The 19,556-nt window shown below is 48.4% G+C and overlaps 23 non-coding genes across 23 annotated transcripts; all 23 read left to right on the top strand.

Annotated features, from left to right (window-relative positions):
- Positions 1-624: 624 nt before the first annotated feature.
- Positions 625-698, top strand: trnai-aau. The gene has a single exon. It is a non-coding gene; the product is annotated as a tRNA-Ile (tRNA).
- An 82-nt stretch (positions 699-780) lies between these two features.
- Positions 781-853, top strand: trnaf-gaa. The gene has a single exon. It is a non-coding gene; the product is annotated as a tRNA-Phe (tRNA).
- A 1,316-nt stretch (positions 854-2,169) lies between these two features.
- trnai-aau lies at positions 2,170-2,243 on the top strand. The gene has a single exon. It is a non-coding gene; the product is annotated as a tRNA-Ile (tRNA).
- An 86-nt stretch (positions 2,244-2,329) lies between these two features.
- Positions 2,330-2,402, top strand: trnaf-gaa. The gene has a single exon. It is a non-coding gene; the product is annotated as a tRNA-Phe (tRNA).
- Positions 2,403-2,923: 521 nt separating this feature from the next.
- On the top strand, positions 2,924-2,992 carry trnap-ugg. The gene has a single exon. It is a non-coding gene; the product is annotated as a tRNA-Pro (tRNA).
- A 735-nt stretch (positions 2,993-3,727) lies between these two features.
- On the top strand, positions 3,728-3,802 carry trnai-aau. Its single transcript has one exon. It is a non-coding gene; the product is annotated as a tRNA-Ile (tRNA).
- Positions 3,803-3,886: 84 nt separating this feature from the next.
- Positions 3,887-3,958, top strand: trnaf-gaa. The gene has a single exon. It is a non-coding gene; the product is annotated as a tRNA-Phe (tRNA).
- Positions 3,959-5,276: 1,318 nt separating this feature from the next.
- On the top strand, positions 5,277-5,350 carry trnai-aau. The gene has a single exon. It is a non-coding gene; the product is annotated as a tRNA-Ile (tRNA).
- Positions 5,351-5,434: 84 nt separating this feature from the next.
- On the top strand, positions 5,435-5,507 carry trnaf-gaa. The gene has a single exon. It is a non-coding gene; the product is annotated as a tRNA-Phe (tRNA).
- A 1,319-nt stretch (positions 5,508-6,826) lies between these two features.
- Positions 6,827-6,899, top strand: trnai-aau. Its single transcript has one exon. It is a non-coding gene; the product is annotated as a tRNA-Ile (tRNA).
- A 1,493-nt stretch (positions 6,900-8,392) lies between these two features.
- trnai-aau lies at positions 8,393-8,465 on the top strand. The gene has a single exon. It is a non-coding gene; the product is annotated as a tRNA-Ile (tRNA).
- Positions 8,466-8,550: 85 nt separating this feature from the next.
- trnaf-gaa lies at positions 8,551-8,629 on the top strand. The gene has a single exon. It is a non-coding gene; the product is annotated as a tRNA-Phe (tRNA).
- A 1,319-nt stretch (positions 8,630-9,948) lies between these two features.
- trnai-aau lies at positions 9,949-10,020 on the top strand. Its single transcript has one exon. It is a non-coding gene; the product is annotated as a tRNA-Ile (tRNA).
- An 86-nt stretch (positions 10,021-10,106) lies between these two features.
- trnaf-gaa lies at positions 10,107-10,184 on the top strand. Its single transcript has one exon. It is a non-coding gene; the product is annotated as a tRNA-Phe (tRNA).
- A 1,319-nt stretch (positions 10,185-11,503) lies between these two features.
- On the top strand, positions 11,504-11,576 carry trnai-aau. The gene has a single exon. It is a non-coding gene; the product is annotated as a tRNA-Ile (tRNA).
- Positions 11,577-11,660: 84 nt separating this feature from the next.
- On the top strand, positions 11,661-11,738 carry trnaf-gaa. Its single transcript has one exon. It is a non-coding gene; the product is annotated as a tRNA-Phe (tRNA).
- A 1,320-nt stretch (positions 11,739-13,058) lies between these two features.
- On the top strand, positions 13,059-13,132 carry trnai-aau. The gene has a single exon. It is a non-coding gene; the product is annotated as a tRNA-Ile (tRNA).
- A 1,474-nt stretch (positions 13,133-14,606) lies between these two features.
- On the top strand, positions 14,607-14,677 carry trnai-aau. The gene has a single exon. It is a non-coding gene; the product is annotated as a tRNA-Ile (tRNA).
- A 1,484-nt stretch (positions 14,678-16,161) lies between these two features.
- On the top strand, positions 16,162-16,234 carry trnai-aau. Its single transcript has one exon. It is a non-coding gene; the product is annotated as a tRNA-Ile (tRNA).
- Positions 16,235-16,319: 85 nt separating this feature from the next.
- trnaf-gaa lies at positions 16,320-16,397 on the top strand. The gene has a single exon. It is a non-coding gene; the product is annotated as a tRNA-Phe (tRNA).
- Positions 16,398-17,712: 1,315 nt separating this feature from the next.
- On the top strand, positions 17,713-17,785 carry trnai-aau. Its single transcript has one exon. It is a non-coding gene; the product is annotated as a tRNA-Ile (tRNA).
- Positions 17,786-19,274: 1,489 nt separating this feature from the next.
- On the top strand, positions 19,275-19,347 carry trnai-aau. Its single transcript has one exon. It is a non-coding gene; the product is annotated as a tRNA-Ile (tRNA).
- Positions 19,348-19,432: 85 nt separating this feature from the next.
- trnaf-gaa lies at positions 19,433-19,511 on the top strand. The gene has a single exon. It is a non-coding gene; the product is annotated as a tRNA-Phe (tRNA).
- Positions 19,512-19,556: the final 45 nt, after the last annotated feature.

The following is a 19,556-nucleotide window of genomic DNA, read 5'->3' as shown; positions in this document are numbered from 1 at the left end:
AGGTCTCCTTATAAAGAGCCGCTCTGGCCATAGCATAGTTAGGCTGAAGAGCTGAAGGTCTCTAGTTTGATCTTGGATTTCGGCAGTGGATTCCTTGGTGTATGGTTTGGGCACAGTTCTGAAGCTTGCAGGTTTCAACCATTTCTACCTTGCCAAAAAAAGTGCAGGCACCCTACTGAGGTCGCTTGGTTCCACGTTGTAAAGGTTAGCAATCAGGATCTGAATCTAGCTGTACGAGTTTAAATCTCAGCAATTGGCTGGTTGCGTGAGGGGCGAGTGTTCCCAAAATATTGAAACTTTTGAACTCAACTGAAACAAGTGTGAGCGTTATCTTGAGGAGGGAAGCATTACAGACCTTGGACTTTATGAAAACAGAATGAACTGTACCGAGCTGCAGTGTAGCCTTCAGCCTCACGTTCTTTGTTGTAGATGTTCCCATCAGCATTAAACTGCAATGTCTCTTGAGCCCTCTTGCTGCAATTGCCAATAACGGAGGTATGATTCTCGCTTGGTGCGAGAGGTCCCGGTTCAAATCTTGGACGAGCCCTTAGAAGGGCTTTGAAGCTGTTTTGTCACCCAGGATCCCCGGCAAGCATCAAGTGGGCAGAGAAGCTGCCAAAGACAGGCCGGTTAGCTCAGTTGGTTAGAGCGTGGTGCTAATAACGCCAAGGTCGTGGCTTCGACCCCCGTACGGGCCAGCAGTTTTTGGTGCTCACAGAATTCAGCTCTGATCTTCTGATAAAGTGATGGAAATCCCTGATCAAAGACTCTTCACGACGTGGCGAAATAGCTCAGTTGGGAGAGCGTTAGACTGAAGATCTAAAGGTCCCTGGTTCGATCCCGGGTTTCGGCAGTTGGCGGATGTCTTCTTGCCAGAGAACTATTTGTGTTTAACTACTATCATGACAAAAAGTGCCTTCTTTGGTCGTTGCTGTAGATGTTCTTTTCCTTTCTCTCTGCTCGGGAGGTGCCAAACGGGGGTTCTTGCAGAAGACCCCCCCCTGGTCAGGGCAGCGCAGTGTCCACCGATCGTTCCATATCTCCTCTTTGCTGCCTCCTTTGTACTGGCCACCATATAGTTGGTGAAGTAACAAAAAGTTGTGCTTTAGTTTTAAGGCTCTTCTTGGTCTTGTTTCTCAGTTAATGTGAGCATGGTGATTTTTGTGTTACGTAAGCTACCTTTGCATCTCTCACCTCGTGCAGCCAGTTAGGTCCAGCCCCAAATTTCAATCCACTGGGAGGCCATCTTTCATTTATTTGGTTTTGACACTGTCTCAAGGCGTTTTGTTTCCTCCCATGTTAGCTCAAGGTCCTTCGTTCTGTCGTTGAAGTAGTTGTTCTTACGCCTTCTCTCTGCTGGCAAGCGGTGCGTGTAGGCTCGTTGGTCTAGGGGTATGATTCTCGCTTGGGTGCGAGAGGTCCCGGTTCAAATCCCGGACGAGCCCGCCAGCAGCTCCATGAGAAGCAGCAGTCTGCTTTGACTCAATTGCGTGACAGTGCTTGTTTTCTGTCAATGTCTGGTCTTTCTATTTTGACTCCTGCTTTCAGGTCTCCTTATAAGCCGCCGCCATAGCATAGTTGGCTGAAGAGCTGAAGGTCTCTAGTTTGATCTTGGTGCAGTGGATTCCTTGGTGTATGGTTTGGGCACAGTTCTGAAGCTTGCAGGTTTCCAACCATTTCTACCTTGCCAAAAAAAGTGCAGGCACCCTACTGAGGTCGCTTGGTTCCACGTTGTAAAGGTTAGCAATCAGGATCTGAATCTAGCTGTACGAGTTTAAATCTCAGCAATTGACTGGTTGCGTGAGGGGCGAGTGTTCCCAAAAAATTGAAACTTTTGAACTCAACTGAAACAAGTGTGAGCGTTATCTTGAGGAGGGAAGCATTACAGACCTTGGACTTTATGAAAACAGAATGAACTGTACCGGAGCTGCAGTGTAGCCTTCAGCCTCACGTTCTTTGTTGTAGATGTTCCCATCAGCATTAAACTGCAATGTCTCTTGAGCCCTCTTGCTGGAATTGCCAATAACGGAGGTATGATTCTCGCTTAAAAGTGCGAGAGGTCCCGGGTTCAAATCTTGGACGAGCCCTTAGAAGGGCTTACTTTCGAAGCTGTTTTGTCACCCAGGATCCCCGGCAAGCATCAAGTGGGCAGAGAAGCTGCCAAAGACAGGCCGGTTAGCTCAGTTGGTTAGAGCGTGGTGCTAATAACGCCAAGGTCGTGGCTTCGACCCCCGTACGGGCCAGCCGTTTTTGGTGCTCACAGAATTCAGCTCTGATCTTCTGATAAAGTGATGGAAATCCCGCCCTGATCAAAGACCTTCACGACGTGGCCGAAATAGCTCAGTTGGGAGAGCGTTAGACTGAAGATCTAAAGGTCCCTGGTTCGATCCCGGGTTTCGGCAGTTGGCGGATGTCTTCTTGCCAGAGAACTATTTGTGTTTAACTACTATCATGACAAAAAGTGCCTTCTTTGGTCGTTGCTGTAGATGTTCTTTTCCTTTCTCTCTGCTCGGGAGGTGCCAAACGGGGGTTCTTGCAGAAGACCCCCCCCTGGTCAGGGCAGCGCAGTGTCCACCGATCGTTCCATATCTCCTCTTTGCTGCCTCCTTTGTACTGGCCACCATATAGTTGGTGAAGTAACAAAAAGTTGTGCTTTAGTTTTAAGGCTCTTCTTGGTCTTGTTTCTCAGTTAATGTGAGCATGGTGATTTTTGTGTTACGTAAGCTACCTTTGCATCTCTCACCTCGTGCAGCCAGTTAGGTCCAGCCCCAAATTTCAATCCACTGGGAGGCCATCTTTCATTTATTTGGTTTTGACACTGTCTCAAGGCGTTTTGTTTCTCCCATGTTAGCTCAAGGTCCTTCGTTCTGTCGTTGAAGTAGTTGTTCTTACGCCTTCTCTCTGCTGGCAAGCGGTGCGTGTAGGCTCGTTGGTCTAGGGGTATGATTCTCGCCTGGTGCGAGAGGTCCGGGTTCAAATCCCGGACGAGCCCGCCAGCAGCTCCATGAGAAGCAGCAGTCTGCTTTGACTCAATTGCGTGACAGTGCTTGTTTTCTGTCAATGTCTGGTCTTTCTATTTTGACTCCTGCTTTCAGGTCTCCTTATAAAGAGCCGCTCTGGCCATAGCATAGTTAGCTGAAGAGCTGAAGGTCTCTAGTTTGATCTTGGATTTCGGCAGTGGATTCCTTGGTGTATGGTTTGGGCACAGTTCTGAAGCTTGCAGGTTTCCAACCATTTCTACCTTGCCAAAAAAAGTGCAGGCACCCTACTGAGGTCGCTTGGTTCCACGTTGTAAAGGTTAGCAATCAGGGATCTGAATCTAGCTGTACGAGTTTAAATCTCAGCAATTGGCTGGTTGCGTGAGGGGCGAGTGTTCCCCAAAATATTGAAACTTTTGAACTCAACTGAAACAAGTGTGAGCGTTATCTTGAGGAGGGAAGCATTACAGACCTTGGACTTTATGAAAACAGAATGAACTGTACCGAGCTGCAGTGTAGCCTTCAGCCTCACGTTCTTTGTTGTAGATGTTCCCATCAGCATTAAACTGCAATGTCTCTTGAGCCCTCTTGCTGCAATTGCCAATAACGGAGGTATGATTCTCGCTTTGGTGTGCGAGAGGTCCCGGTTCAAATCTTGGACGAGCCCTTAGAAGGGCTTACTTTCGAAGCTGTTTTGTCACCCAGGATCCCCGGCAAGCATCAAGTGGGCAGAGAAGCTGCCAAAGACAGGCCGGTTAGCTCAGTTGGTTAGAGCGTGGTGCTAATAACGCCAAGGTCGCGGGCTTCGACCCCGTGACGGGCCAGCCGTTTTTGGTGCTCACAGAATTCAGCTCTGATCTTCTGATAAAGTGATGGAAATCCCGCCTGATCAAAGACCTTCACGACGTGGCGAAATAGCTCAGTTGGGAGAGCGTTAGACTGAAGATCTAAAGGTCCCTGGTTCGATCCCGGTTTCGCAGTTGGCGGATGTCTTCTTGCCAGAGAACTATTTTGTGTTTAACTACTATCATGACAAAAAGTGCCTTCTTTGGTCGTTGCTGTAGATGTTCTTTTCCTTTCTCTCTGCTCGGGAGGTGCCAAACGGGGTTCTTGCAGAAGACCCCTGGTCAGGGCAGCGCAGTGTCCACCGATCGCTCCATATCTCCTCTTTGCTGCCTCCTTTGTACTGGCCACCATATAGTTGGTGAAGTAACAAAAAGTTGTGCTTTAGTTTTAAGGCTCTTCTTGGTCTTGTTTCTCAGTTAATGTGAGCATGGTGATTTTTGTGTTACGTAAGCTACCTTTGCATCTCTCACCTCGTGCAGCCAGTTAGGTCCAGCCCCAAATTTCAATCCACTGGGAGGCCATCTTTCATTTATTTGGTTTTGACACTGTCTCAAGGCGTTTTGTTTCCTCCCATGTTAGCTCAAGGTCCTTCGTTCTGTCGTTGAAGTAGTTGTTCTTACGCCTTCTCTCTGCTGGCAAGCGGTGCGTGTAGGCTCGTTGGTCTAGGGGTATGATTCTCGCCTGGTGCGAGAGGTCCCGGTTCAAATCCCGGACGAGCCCGCCAGCAGCTCCATGAGAAGCAGCAGTCTGCTTTGACTCAATTGCGTGACAGTGCTTGTTTTCTGTCAATGTCTGGTCTTTCTATTTTGACTCCTGCTTTCAGGTCTCCTTATAAAGAGCCGCTCTGGCCATAGCATAGTTAGGCTGAAGAGCTGAAGGTCTCTAGTTTGATCTTGGATTTCGGCAGTGGATTCCTTGGTGTATGGTTTGGGCACAGTTCTGAAGCTTGCAGGTTTCCAACCATTTCTACCTTGCCAAAAAAAGTGCAGGCACCCTACTGAGGTCGCTTGGTTCCACGTTGTAAAGGTTAGCAATCAGGGATCTGAATCTAGCTGTACGAGTTTAAATCTCAGCAATTGGCTGGTTGCGTGAGGGGCGAGTGTTCCCCAAAATATTGAAACTTTTGAACTCAACTGAAACAAGTGTGAGCGTTATCTTGAGGAGGGAAGCATTACAGACCTTGGACTTTATGAAAACAGAATGAACTGTACCGGAGCTGCAGTGTAGCCTTCAGCCTCACGTTCTTTGTTGTAGATGTTCCCATCAGCATTAAACTGCAATGTCTCTTGAGCCCTCTTGCTGGAATTGCCAATAACGGAGGTATGATTCTCGCTTTGGTGCGAGAGGTCCCGGTTCAAATCCCGGACGAGCCCTTAGAAGGGCTTACTTTGGCTGTTTTGTCACCCAGGATCCCCGGCAAGCATCAAGTCGGCAGAGAAGCTGCCAAAGACAAGCCGGTTAGCTCAGTTGGTTAGAGCGTGGTGCTAATAACGCCAAGGTCGTGGCTTCGACCCCCGTACGGGCCAGCCGTTTTTGGTGCTCACAGAATTCAGCTCTGATCTTCTGATAAAGTGATGGAAATCCCCCCTGATCAAAGACCTTCACGACGTGGCGAAATAGCTCAGTTGGGAGAGCGTTAGACTGAAGATCTAAAGGTCCCTGGTTCGATCCCGGGTTTCGGCAGTTGGCGGATGTCTTCTTGCCAGAGAACTATTTGTGTTTAACTACTATCATGACAAAAAGTGCCTTCTTTGGTCGTTGCTGTAGATGTTCTTTTCCTTTCTCTCTGCTCGGGAGGTGCCAAACGGGGGTTCTTGCAGAAGACCCCCCCCTGGTCAGGGCAGCGCAGTGTCCACCGATCGTTCCATATCTCCTCTTTGCTGCCTCCTTTGTACTGGCCACCATATAGTTGGTGAAGTAACAAAAAGTTGTGCTTTAGTTTTAAGGCTCTTCTTGGTCTTGTTTCTCAGTTAATGTGAGCATGGTGATTTTTGTGTTACGTAAGCTACCTTTGCATCTCTCACCTCGTGCAGCCAGTTAGGTCCAGCCCCAAATTTCAATCCACTGGGAGGCCATCTTTCATTTATTTGGTTTTGACACTGTCTCAAGGCGTTTTGTTTCCTCCCATGTTAGCTCAAGGTCCTTCGTTCTGTCGTTGAAGTAGTTGTTCTTACGCCTTCTCTCTGCTGGCAAGCGTGCGTGTAGGCTCGTTGGTCTAGGGGTATGATTCTCGCTTGGTGCGAGAGGTCCCGGTTCAAATCCCGGACGAGCCCGCCAGCAGCTCCATGAGAAGCAGCAGTCTGCTTTGACTCAATTGCGTGACAGTGCTTGTTTTCTGTCAATGTCTGGTCTTTCTATTTTGACTCCTGCTTTCAGGTCTCCTTATAAAGAGCCGCTCTGGCATAGCATAGTTAGGCTGAAGAGCTGAAGGTCTCTAGTTTGATCTTGGATTTCGGCAGTGGATTCCTTGGTGTATGGTTTGGGCACAGTTCTGAAGCTTGCAGGTTTCCAACCATTTCTACCTTGCCAAAAAAAGTGCAGGCACCCTACTGAGGTCGCTTGGTTCCACGTTGTAAAGGTTAGCAATCAGGGATCTGAATCTAGCTGTACGAGTTTAAATCTCAGCAATTGACTGGTTGCGTGAGGGGCGAGTGTTCCCCAAAAAACTGAAACTTTTGAACTCAACTGAAACAAGTGTGAGCGTTATCTTGAGGAGGGAAGCATTACAGACCTTGGACTTTATGAAAACAGAATGAACTGTACCGAGCTGCAGTGTAGCCTTCAGCCTCACGTTCTTTGTTGTAGATGTTCCCATCAGCATTAAACTGCAATGTCTCTTGAGCCCTCTTGCTGGAATTGCCAATAACGGAGGTATGATTCTCGCTTTGGTGCGAGAGGTCCCGGTTCAAATCTTGGGACGAGCCCTTAGAAGGGCTTACTTTGCTGTTTTGTCACCCAGGATCCCCGCAAGCATCAAGTGGGCAGAGAAGCTGCCAAAGACAGGCCGGTTAGCTCAGTTGGTTAGAGCGTGGTGCTAATAACGCCAAGGTCGTGGGTTCGACCCCGCACGGGCCAGCCGTTTTGGTGCTCACAGAGTTCAGCTCTGATCTTCTGATAAAGTGATGGAAATCCCGCCCTGATCAAAGACTCATCTTCACGACGTGGCTGAAATAGCTCAGTTGGGAGAGCGTTAGACTGAAGATCTAAAGGTCCCTGGTTCGATCCCGGTTTCGCAGTTGGCGGATGTCTTCTTGCCAGAGAACTATTTGTGTTTAATTGCTTGTGTTTAACTACTATCATGACAAAAGTGCCTTCTTTGGTCGTTGCTGTAGATGTTCTTTTCCTTTCTCTCTGCTCGGAGGAGGTGCAAACGGGGTTCTTGCAGAAGACCCCTGGTCAGGGCAGCGCAGTGTCCACCGATCGCTCCATATCTCCTCTTTGCTGCCTCCTTTGTACTGGCCACCATATAGTTGGTGAAGTAACAAAAGTTGTGCTTTAGTTTTAAGGCTCTTCTTGGTCTTGTTTCTCAGTTAATGTGAGCATGGTGATTTTTGTGTTACGTAAGCTACCTTTGCATCTCTCACCTCGTGCAGCCAGTTAGGTCCAGCCCCAAATTTCAATCCACTGGGAGGCCATCTTTCATTTATTTGGTTTTGACACTGTCTCAAGGCGTTTTGTTTCCTCCCATGTTAGCTCAAGGTCCTTCGCTCTGTCGTTGAAGTAGTTGTTCTTACGCCTTCTCTCTGCTGGCAAGCGTGCGTGTAGGCTCGTTGGTCTAGGGGTATGATTCTCGCCTGGTGCGAGAGGTCCCGGTTCAAATCCCGGACGAGCCCGCCAGCAGCTCCATGAGAAGCAGCAGTCTGCTTTGACTCAATTGCGTGACAGTGCTTGTTTTCTGTCAATGTCTGGTCTTTCTATTTTGACTCCTGCTTTCAGGTCTCTTATAAAGAGCCGCTCTGGCCATAGCATAGTTAGGCTGAAGAGCTGAAGGTCTCTAGTTTGATCTTGGATTTCGGCAGTGGATTCCTTGGTGTATGGTTTGGGCACAGTTCTGAAGCTTGCAGGTTTCCAACCATTTCTACCTTGCCAAAAAAAGTGCAGGCACCCTACTGAGGTCGCTTGGTTCCACGTTGTAAAGGTTAGCAATCAGGATCTGAATCTAGCTGTACGAGTTTAAATCTCAGCAATTGACTGGTTGCGTGAGGGGCGAGTGTTCCCCAAAAAACTGAAACTTTTGAACTCAACTGAAACAAGTGTGAGCGTTATCTTGAGGAGGGAAGCATTACAGACCTTGGACTTTATGAAAACAGAATGAACTGTACCGGAGCTGCAGTGTAGCCTTCAGCCTCACGTTCTTTGTTGTAGATGTTCCCATCAGCATTAAACTGCAATGTCTCTTGAGCCCTCTTGCTGGAATTGCCAATAACGGAGGTATGATTCTCGCTTTGGGTGCGTAGAGGTCCCGGTTCAAATCCCGGGACGAGCCTTAGAAGGGCTTACTTTCGAAGCTGTTTTGTCACCCAGGATCCCCGGCAAGCATCAAGTGGGCAGAGAAGCTGCCAAAGACAGGCCGGTTAGCTCAGTTGGTTAGAGCGTGGTGCTAATAACGCCAAGGTCGTGGCTTCGACCCCGCACGGGCCAGCCGCTTTTTGGTGCTCACAGAGTTCAGCTCTGATCTTCTGATAAAGTGATGGAAATCCCCCTGATCAAAGACCTTCACGACGTGGCCGAAATAGCTCAGTTGGGAGAGCGTTAGACTGAAGATCTAAAGGTCCCTGGTTCGATCCCGGTTTTCGCAGTTGGCGGATGTCTTCTTGCCAGAGAACTATTTGTGTTTAATTGCTTGTGTTTAACTACTATCATGACAAAAAGTGCCTTCTTTGGTCGTTGCTGTAGATGTTCTTTTCCTTTCTCTCTGCTCGAGGTGCCAAACGGGGTTCTTGCAGAAGACCCCTGGTCAGGGCAGCGCAGTGTCCACCGATCGTTCCATATCTCCTCTTTGCTGCCTCCTTTGTACTGGCCACCATATAGTTGGTGAAGTAACAAAAAGTTGTGCTTTAGTTTTAAGGCTCTTCTTGGTCTTGTTTCTCAGTTAATGTGAGCATGGTGATTTTTGTGTTACGTAAGCTACCTTTGCATCTCTCACCTCGTGCAGCCAGTTAGGTCCAGCCCCAAATTTCAATCCACTGGGAGGCCATCTTTCATTTATTTGGTTTTGACACTGTCTCAAGGCGTTTTGTTTCCTCCCATGTTAGCTCAAGGTCCTTCGCTCTGTCGTTGAAGTAGTTGTTCTTACGCCTTCTCTCTGCTGGCAAGCGGTGCGTGTAGGCTCGTTGGTCTAGGGGTATGATTCTCGCTGGTGCGAGAGGTCCCGGTTCAAATCCCGGACGAGCCCGCCAGCAGCTCCATGAGAAGCAGCAGTCTGCTTTGACTCAATTGCGTGACAGTGCTTGTTTTCTGTCAATGTCTGGTCTTTCTATTTTGACTCCTGCTTTCAGGTCTCTCTTATAAAGAGCCGCTCTGGCCATAGCATAGTTAGGCTGAAGAGCTGAAGGTCTCTAGTTTGATCTTGGATTTCGGCAGTGGATTCCTTGGTGTATGGTTTGGGCACAGTTCTGAAGCTTGCAGGTTTCCAACCATTTCTACCTTGCCAAAAAAAGTGCAGGCACCCTACTGAGGTCGCTTGGTTCCACGTTGTAAAGGTTAGCAATCAGGATCTGAATCTAGCTGTACGAGTTTAAATCTCAGCAATTGACTGGTTGCGTGAGGGGCGAGTGTTCCCAAAAACTGAAACTTTTGAACTCAACTGAAACAAGTGTGAGCGTTATCTTGAGGAGGGAAGCATTACAGACCTTGGACTTTATGAAAACAGAATGAACTGTACCGAGCTGCAGTGTAGCCTTCAGCCTCACGTTCTTTGTTGTAGATGTTCCCATCAGCATTAAACTGCAATGTCTCTTGAGCCCTCTTGCTGCAATTGCCAATAACGGAGGTATGATTCTCGCTTTGGGTGCGAGAGGTCCCGGTTCAAATCCGGACGAGCCCTTAGAAGGGCTTACTCAAGCTGTTTTGTCACCCAGGATCCCCGGCAAGCATCAAGTGGGCAGAGAAGCTGCCAAAGACAGGCCGTTAGCTCAGTTGGTTAGAGCGTGGTGCTAATAACGCCAAGGTCGTGGTTCGACTCCCGCACGGGCCAGCCGCTTTTTGGTGCTCACAGAGTTCAGCTCTGATCTTCTGATAAAGTGATGGAAATCCCGCCTGATCAAAGACCTTCACGACGTGGCCGAAATAGCTCAGTTGGGAGAGCGTTAGACTGAAGATCTAAAGGTCCCTGGTTCGATCCCGGTTTCGCAGTTGGCGGATGTCTTCTTGCCAGAGAACTATTTGTGTTTAATTGCTTGTGTTTAACTACTATCATGACAAAAAGTGCCTTCTTTGGTCGTTGCTGTAGATGTTCTTTTCCTTCTCTCTGCTCGAGGTGCCAAACGGGGTTCTTGCAGAAGACCCCTGGTCAGGGCAGCGCAGTGTCCACCGATCGTTCCATATCTCCTCTTTGCTGCCTCCTTTGTACTGGCCACCATATAGTTGGTGAAGTAACAAAAAGTTGTGCTTTAGTTTTAAGGCTCTTCTTGGTCTTGTTTCTCAGTTAATGTGAGCATGGTGATTTTTGTGTTACGTAAGCTACCTTTGCATCTCTCACCTCGTGCAGCCAGTTAGGTCCAGCCCCAAATTTCAATCCACTGGGAGGCCATCTTTCATTTATTTGGTTTTGACACTGTCTCAAGGCGTTTTGTTTCCTCCCATGTTAGCTCAAGGTCCTTCGTTCTGTCGTTGAAGTAGTTGTTCTTACGCCTTCTCTCTGCTGGCAAGCGGTGCGTGTAGGCTCGTTGGTCTAGGGGTATGATTCTCGCCTGGGTGCGAGAGGTCCCGGTTCAAATCCTGGACGAGCCCGCCAGCAGCTCCATGAGAAGCAGCAGTCTGCTTTGACTCAATTGCGTGACAGTGCTTGTTTTCTGTCAATGTCTGGTCTTTCTATTTTGACTCCTGCTCAGGTCTCTTATAAAGAGGTCTGGCCATAGCATAGTTAGGCTGAAAGAAGGTCTCTAGTTTGATCTTGGATTTGGGCAGTGGATTCCTTGGTGTATGGTTTGGGCACAGTTCTGAAGCTTGCAGGTTTCCAACCATTTCTACCTTGCCAAAAAAAAGTGCAGGCACCCTACTGAGGTCGCTTGGTTCCACGTTGTAAAGGTTAGCAATCAGGGATCTGAATCTAGCTGTACGAGTTTAAATCTCAGCAATTGACTGGTTGCGTGAGGGGCGAGTGTTCCCCAAAAAACTGAAACTTTTGAACTCAACTGAAACAAGTGTGAGCGTTATCTTGAGGAGGGAAGCATTACAGACCTTGGACTTTATGAAAACAGAATGAACTGTACCGGAGCTGCAGTGTAGCCTTCAGCCTCACGTTCTTTGTTGTAGATGTTCCCATCAGCATTAAACTGCAATGTCTCTGAGCCCTCTTGCTGGAATTGCCAATAACGGAGGTATGATTCTCGCTTAAAAGTGCGAGAGGTCCCGGGTTCAAATCCCGGACGAGCCCTTAGAAGGGCTTACTTTCGAAGCTGTTTTGTCACCCAGGATCCCCGGCAAGCATCAAGTGGGCAGAGAAGCTGCCAAAGACAGGCCGGTTAGCTCAGTTGGTTAGAGCGTGGTGCTAATAACGCCAAGGTCGTGGGTTCGACTTCGCACGGGCCAGCCGTTTTTGGTGCTCACCGAGTTCGGCTCTGATCTTCTGATAAAGTGATGGAAATCCTCCCTGATCAAAGACCTTCATGTTGGGCCGAAATAGCTCAGTTGGGAGAGCGTTAGACTGAAGATCTAAAGGTCCCTGGTTCGATCCCGGTTTCGCAGTTGGCGGATGTCTTCTTGCCAGAGAACTATTTGTGTTTAATTGCTTGTGTTTAACTACTATCATGACAAAAAGTGCCTTCTTTGGTCGTTGCTGTAGATGTTCTTTTCCTTTCTCTCTGCTCGGAGGTGCCAAACGGGGTTCTTGCAGAAGACCCTCTGGTCAGGGCAGCGCAGTGTCCACCGATCGTTCCATATCTCCTCTTTGCTGCCTCCTTTGTACTGGCCACCATATAGTTGGTGAAGTAACAAAAGTTGTGCTTTAGTTTTAAGGCTCTTCTTGGTCTTGTTTCTCAGTTAATGTGAGCATGGTGATTTTTGTGTTACGTAAGCTACCTTTGCATCTCTCACCTCGTGCAGCCAGTTAGGTCCAGCCCCAAATTTCAATCCACTGGGAGGCCATCTTTCATTTATTTGGTTTTGACACTGTCTCAAGGCGTTTTGTTTCCTCCCATGTTAGCTCAAGGTCCTTCGTTCTGTCGTTGAAGTAGTTGTTCTTACGCCTTCTCTCTGCTGGCAAGCGTGCGTGTAGGCTCGTTGGTCTAGGGGTATGATTCTCGCCTGGTGCGAGAGGTCCCGGTTCAAATCCCGGACGAGCCCGCCAGCAGCTCCATGAGAAGCAGCAGTCTGCTTTGACTCAATTGCGTGACAGTGCTTGTTTTCTGTCAATGTCTGGTCTTTCTATTTTGACTCCTGCTTTCAGGTCTCTTATAAAGAGCCGCTCTGGCCATAGCATAGTTAGCTGAAGAGCTGAAGGTCTCTAGTTTGATCTTGGATTTCGGCAGTGGATTCCTTGGTGTATGGTTTGGGCACAGTTCTGAAGCTTGCAGGTTTCCAACCATTTCTACCTTGCCAAAAGTGCAGGCACCCTACTGAGGTCGCTTGGTTCCACGTTGTAAAGGTTAGCAATCAGGGATCTGAATCTAGCTGTACGAAGTTTAAATCTCAGCAATTGACTGGTTGCGTGAGGGGCGAGTGTTCCCCAAAAAACTGAAACTTTTGAACTCAACTGAAACAAGTGTGAGCGTTATCTTGAGGAGGGAAGCATTACAGACCTTGGACTTTATGAAAACAGAATGAACTGTACCGGAGCTGCAGTGTAGCCTTCAGCCTCACGTTCTTTGTTGTAGATGTTCCCATCAGCATTAAACTGCAATGTCTCTTGAGCCCTCTTGCTGCAATCGCCAATAACGGAGGTATGATTCTCGCTAAAAGTAGAGGTCCCGGTTCAAATCCCGGACGAGCCCTTAGAAGGGCTTACTTTCGAAGCTGTTTTGTCACCCAGGATCCCCGGCAAGCATCAAGTGGGCAGAGAAGCTGCCAAAGACAGGCCGGTTAGCTCAGTTGGTTAGAGCGTGGTGCTAATAACGCCAAGGTCGTGGGTTCGACCCCCGTACGGGCCAGTCGTTTTTGGTGCTCACAGAGTTCAGCTCTGATCTTCTGATAAAGTGATGGAAATCCCCCTGATCAAAGACCTTCACGACGGCTGAAATAGCTCAGTTGGGAGAGCGTTAGACTGAAGATCTAAAGGTCCCTGGTTCGATCCCGGTTTCGCAGTTGGCGGATGTCTTCTTGCCAGAGAACTATTTGTGTTTAATTGCTTGTGTTTAACTACTATCATGACAAAAAGTGCCTTCTTTGGTCGTTGCTGTAGATGTTCTTTTCTTTCTCTCTGCTCGGAGGTGCCAAACGGGGTTCTTGCAGAAGACCCCTGGTCAGGGCAGCGCAGTGTCCACCGATCGCTCCATATCTCCTCTTTGCTGCCTCCTTTGTACTGGCCACCATATAGTTGGTGAAGTAACAAAAAGTTGTGCTTTAGTTTTAAGGCTCTTCTTGGTCTTGTTTCTCAGTTAATGTGAGCATGGTGATTTTTGTGTTACGTAAGCTACCTTTGCATCTCTCACCTCGTGCAGCCAGTTAGGTCCAGCCCCAAATTTCAATCCACTGGGAGGCCATCTTTCATTTATTTGGTTTTGACACTGTCTCAAGGCGTTTTGTTTCTCCCATGTTAGCTCAAGGTCCTTCGCTCTGTCGTTGAAGTAGTTGTTCTTACGCCTTCTCTCTGCTGGCAAGCGTGCGTGTAGGCTCGTTGGTCTAGGGGTATGATTCTCGCTGGGTGAGAGGTCCCGGTTCAAATCCCGGACGAGCCCGCCAGCAGCTCCATGAGAAGCAGCAGTCTGCTTTGACTCAATTGCGTGACAGTGCTTGTTTTCTGTCAATGTCTGGTCTTTCTATTTTGACTCCTGCTTTCAGGTCTCTTATAAAGAGCCGCTCTGGCCATAGCATAGTTAGGCTGAAGAGCTGAAGGTCTCTAGTTTGATCTTGGATTTCGGCAGTGGATTCCTTGGTGTATGGTTTGGGCACAGTTCTGAAGCTTGCAGGTTTCCAACCATTTCTACCTTGCCAAAAAGTGCAGGCACCCTACTGAGGTCGCTTGGTTCCACGTTGTAAAGGTTAGCAATCAGGATCTGAATCTAGCTGTACGAGTTTAAATCTCAGCAATTGACTGGTTGCGTGAGGGGCGAGTGTTCCCCAAAAAATTGAAACTTTTGAACTCAACTGAAACAAGTGTGAGCGTTATCTTGAGGAGGGAAGCATTACAGACCTTGGACTTTATGAAAACAGAATGAACTGTACCGAGCTGCAGTGTAGCCTTCAGCCTCACGTTCTTTGTTGTAGATGTTCCCATCAGCATTAAACTGCAATGTCTCTTGAGCCCTCTTGCTGGAATTGCCAATAACGGAGGTATGATTCTCGCTTTAAAAGTAGAGGTCCCGGTTCAAATCCCGGACGAGCCCTTAGAAGGGCTTACTGAAGCTGTTTTGTCACCCAGGATCCCCGGCAAGCATCAAGTGGGCAGAGAAGCTGCCAAAGACAGGCCGGTTAGCTCAGTTGGTTAGAGCGTGGTGCTAATAACGCCAAGGTCGCGGGTTCGACCCGCACGGCCAGCCGCTTTTGGTGCTCACAGAGTTCAGCTCTGATCTTCTGATAAAGTGATGGAAATCCCCCTGATCAAAGACCTTCACGACGTGGCCGTAAATAGCTCAGTTGGGAGAGCGTTAGACTGAAGATCTAAAGGTCCCTGGTTCGATCCCGGTTTTCGCAGTTGGCGGATGTCTTCTTGCCAGAGAACTATTTGTGTTTAATTGCTTGTGTTTAACTACTATCATGACAAAAAGTGCCTTCTTTGGTCGTTGCTGTAGATGTTCTTTTCTTTCTCTCTGCTCGGGAGGTGCCAAACGGGGTTCTTGCAGAAGACCCCTGGTCAGGGCAGCGCAGTGTCCACCGATCGCTCCATATCTCCTCTTTGCTGCCTCCTTTGTACTGGCCACCATATAGTTGGTGAAGTAACAAAAAGTTGTGCTTTAGTTTTAAGGCTCTTCTTGGTCTTGTTTCTCAGTTAATGTGAGCATGGTGATTTTTGTGTTACGTAAGCTACCTTTGCATCTCTCACCTCGTGCAGCCAGTTAGGTCCAGCCCCAAATTTCAATCCACTGGGAGGCCATCTTTCATTTATTTGGTTTTGACACTGTCTCAAGGCGTTTTGTTTCTCCCATGTTAGCTCAAGGTCCTTCGCTCTGTGCGTTGAAGTAGTTGTTCTTACGCCTTCTCTCTGCTGGCAAGCGGTGCGTGTAGGCTCGTTGGTCTAGGGGTATGATTCTCGCCTGGTGCGAGAGGTCCCGGTTCAAATCCCGGACGAGCCCGCCAGCAGCTCCATGAGAAGCAGCAGTCTGCTTTGACTCAATTGCGTGACAGTGCTTGTTTTCTGTCAATGTCTGGTCTTTCTATTTTGACTCCTGCTTTCAGGTCTCCTTATAAAGAGCCGCTCTGGCCATAGCATAGTTAGGCTGAAGAGCTGAAGGTCTCTAGTTTGATCTTGGATTTCGGCAGTGGATTCCTTGGTGTATGGTTTGGGCACAGTTCTGAAGCTTGCAGGTTTCAACCATTTCTACCTTGCCAAAAAGTGCAGGCACCCTACTGAGGTCGCTTGGTTCCACGTTGTAAAGGTTAGCAATCAGGATCTGAATCTAGCTGTACGAGTTTAAATCTCAGCAATTGGCTGGTTGCGTGAGGGGCGAGTGTTCCCCAAAAATTGAAACTTTTGAACTCAACTGAAACAAGTGTGAGCGTTATCTTGAGGAGGGAAGCATTACAGACCTTGGACTTTATGAAAACAGAATGAACTGTACCGAGCTGCAGTGTAGCCTTCAGCCTCACGTTCTTTGTTGTAGATGTTCCCATCAGCATTAAACTGCAATGTCTCTTGAGCCCTCTTGCTGCAATTGCCAATAACGGAGGTATGATTCTCGCTTAAAAGTAGAGGTCCCGGTTCAAATCCCGGACGAGCCCTTTAGAAGGGCTTACTTTGAAGCTGTTTTGTCACCCAGGATCCCCGGCAAGCATCAAGTGGGCAGAGAAGCTGCCAAAGACAGGCCGGTTAGCTCAGTTGGTTAGAGCGTGGTGCTAATAACGCCAAGGTCGCTGGTTCGACCCCGCACGGGCCAGCCGTTTTTGGTGCTCACAGAGTTCAGCTCTGATCTTCTGATAAAGTGATGGAAATCCCGCCTGATCAAAGACCTTCACGACGTGGCCGAAATAGCTCAGTTGGGAGAGCGTTAGACTGAAGATCTAAAGGTCCCTGGTTCGATCCCGGTTTCGCAGTTGGCGGATGTCTTCTTGCCAGAGAACTATTTGTGTTTAATTGCTTGTGTTTAACTACTATCATGACAAAAAGTGCCTTCTTTGGTCGTTGCTGTAGATGTTCTTTTCCTTTCTCTCTGCTCGGAGGTGCCAAACGGGGTTCTTGCAGAAGACTCTCTGGTCAGGGCAGCGCAGTGTCCACCGATCGCTCCATATCTCCTCTTTGCTGCCTCCTTTGTACTGGCCACCATATAGTTGGTGAAGTAACAAAAAGTTGTGCTTTAGTTTTAAGGCTCTTCTTGGTCTTGTTTCTCAGTTAATGTGAGCATGGTGATTTTTGTGTTACGTAAGCTACCTTTGCATCTCTCACCTCGTGCAGCCAGTTAGGTCCAGCCCCAAATTTCAATCCACTGGGAGGCCATCTTTCATTTATTTGGTTTTGACACTGTCTCAAGGCGTTTTGTTTCCTCCCATGTTAGCTCAAGGTCCTTCGTTCTGTCGTTGAAGTAGTTGTTCTTACGCCTCTCTCTGCTGGCAAGCGGTGCGTGTAGGCTCGTTGGTCTAGGGGTATGATTCTCGCCTGGTGCGAGGTCCCGGTTCAAATCCCGACGAGCCCGCCAGCAGCTCCATGAGAAGCAGCAGTCTGCTTTGACTCAATTGCGTGACAGTGCTTGTTTTCTGTCAATGTCTGGTCTTTCTATTTTGACTCCTGCTTTCAGGTCTCTTATAAAGAGCCGCTCTGGCCATAGCATAGTTAGGCTGAAGAGCTGAAGGTCTCTAGTTTGATCTTGGATTTCGGCAGTGGATTCCTTGGTGTATGGTTTGGGCACAGTTCTGAAGCTTGCAGGTTTCCAACCATTTCTACCTTGCCAAAAAGTGCAGGCACCCTACTGAGGTCGCTTGGTTCCACGTTGTAAAGGTTAGCAATCAGGGATCTGAATCTAGCTGTACGAGTTTAAATCTCAGCAATTGACTGGTTGCGTGAGGGGCGAGTGTTCCCAAAAATTGAAACTTTTGAACTCAACTGAAACAAGTGTGAGCGTTATCTTGAGGAGGGAAGCATTACAGACCTTGGACTTTATGAAAACAGAATGAACTGTACCGAGCTGCAGTGTAGCCTTCAGCCTCACGTTCTTTGTTGTAGATGTTCCCATCAGCATTAAACTGCAATGTCTCTTGAGCCCTCTTGCTGGAATTGCCAATAACGGAGGTATGATTCTCGCTTTGGTGTAGAGGTCCCGGTTCAATCCCGGACGAGCCCTTAGAAGGGCTTACTTTTCAAGCTGTTTTGTCACCCAGGATCCCGGCAAGCATCAAGTGGGCAGAGAAGCTGCCAAAGACAGGCCGGTTAGCTCAGTTGGTTAGAGCGTGGTGCTAATAACGCCAAGGTCGCGGTTCGACTCTCGCACGGGCCAGCCGCTTTTTGGTGCTCACAGAGTTCAGCTCTGATCTTCTGATAAAGTGATGGAAATCCCCTGATCAAAGACCTCATCTCACGACGTGGCTGAAATAGCTCAGTTGGGAGAGCGTTAGACTGAAGATCTAAAGGTCCCTGGTTCGATCCCGGTTTCGCAGTTGGCGGATGTCTTCTTGCCAGAGAACTATTTGTGTTTAATTGCTTGTGTTTAACTACTATCATGACAAAAAGTGCCTTCTTTGGTCGTTGCTGTAGATGTTCTTTTCTTTTTCTCTGCTCGGGAGGTGCCAAACGGGGTTCTTGCAGAAGACCCCTGGTCAGGGCAGCGCAGTGTCCACCGATCGCTCCATATCTCCTCTTTGCTGCCTCCTTTGTACTGGCCACCATATAGTTGGTGAAGTAACAAAAAGTTGTGCTTTAGTTTTAAGGCTCTTCTTGGTCTTGTTTCTCAGTTAATGTGAGCATGGTGATTTTTGTGTTACGTAAGCTACCTTTGCATCTCTCACCTCGTGCAGCCAGTTAGGTCCAGCCCCAAATTTCAATCCACTGGGAGGCCATCTTTCATTTATTTGGTTTTGACACTGTCTCAAGGCGTTTTGTTTCCTCCCATGTTAGCTCAAGGTCCTTCGCTCTGTCGTTGAAGTAGTTGTTCTTACGCCTCTCTCTGCTGGCAAGCAGTGCGTGTAGGCTCGTTGGTCAGGGGTATGATTCTCGCCTGGTGCGAGAGGTCCCGGTTCAAATCCCGGACGAGCCCGCCAGCAGCTCCATGAGAAGCAGCAGTCTGCTTTGACTCAATTGCGTGACAGTGCTTGTTTTCTGTCAATGTCTGGTCTTTCTATTTTGACTCCTGCTTTCAGGTCTCCTTATAAAGAGCCGCTCTGGCCATAGCATAGTTAGGCTGAAGAGCTGAAGGTCTCTAGTTTGATCTTGGATTTCGGCAGTGGATTCCTTGGTGTATGGTTTGGGCACAGTTCTGAAGCTTGCAGGTTTCCAACCATTTCTACCTTGCCAAAAAAAGTGCAGGCACCCTACTGAGGTCGCTTGGTTCCACGTTGTAAAGGTTAGCAATCAGGGATCTGAATCTAGCTGTACGAGTTTAAATCTCAGCAATTGGCTGGTTGCGTGAGGGCGCGAGTGTTCCCCAAAAATTGAAACTTTTGAACTCAACTGAAACAAGTGTGAGCGTTATCTTGAGGAGGGAAGCATTACAGACCTTGGACTTTATGAAAACAGAATGAACTGTACCGAGCTGCAGTGTAGCCTTCAGCCTCACGTTCTTTGTTGTAGATGTTCCCATCAGCATTAAACTGCAATGTCTCTTGAGCCCTCTTGCTGGAATTGCCAATAACGGAGGTATGATTCTCGCTTTGGGTGCGAGAGGTCCCGGTTCAATCCCGGACGAGCCCTTAGAAGGGCTTACTTTCAAGCTGTTTTGTCACCCAGGATCCCCGGCAAGCATCAAGTGGGCAGAGAAGCTGCCAAAGACAGGCCGGTTAGCTCAGTTGGTTAGAGCGTGGTGCTAATAACGCCAAGGTCGCTGGTTCGACTTCGCACGGGCCAGCCGCTTTTGGTGCTCACAGAGTTCAGCTCTGATCTTCTGATAAAGTGATGGAAATCCCCCCTGATCAAAGACCTTCACGACGTGGCTGAAATAGCTCAGTTGGGAGAGCGTTAGACTGAAGATCTAAAGGTCCCTGGTTCGATCCCCGGTTTCGCAGTTGGCGGATGTCTTCTTGCCAGAGAACTATTTGTGTTTAATTGCTTGTGTT

The sequence above is a fragment of the Puntigrus tetrazona genome, chromosome 11 (assembly GCF_018831695.1).
Source record: "Puntigrus tetrazona isolate hp1 chromosome 11, ASM1883169v1, whole genome shotgun sequence".
Lineage (NCBI taxonomy): Eukaryota > Metazoa > Chordata > Actinopteri > Cypriniformes > Cyprinidae > Puntigrus > Puntigrus tetrazona.
This window is presented reverse-complemented; position numbering and strand designations above follow the sequence as displayed.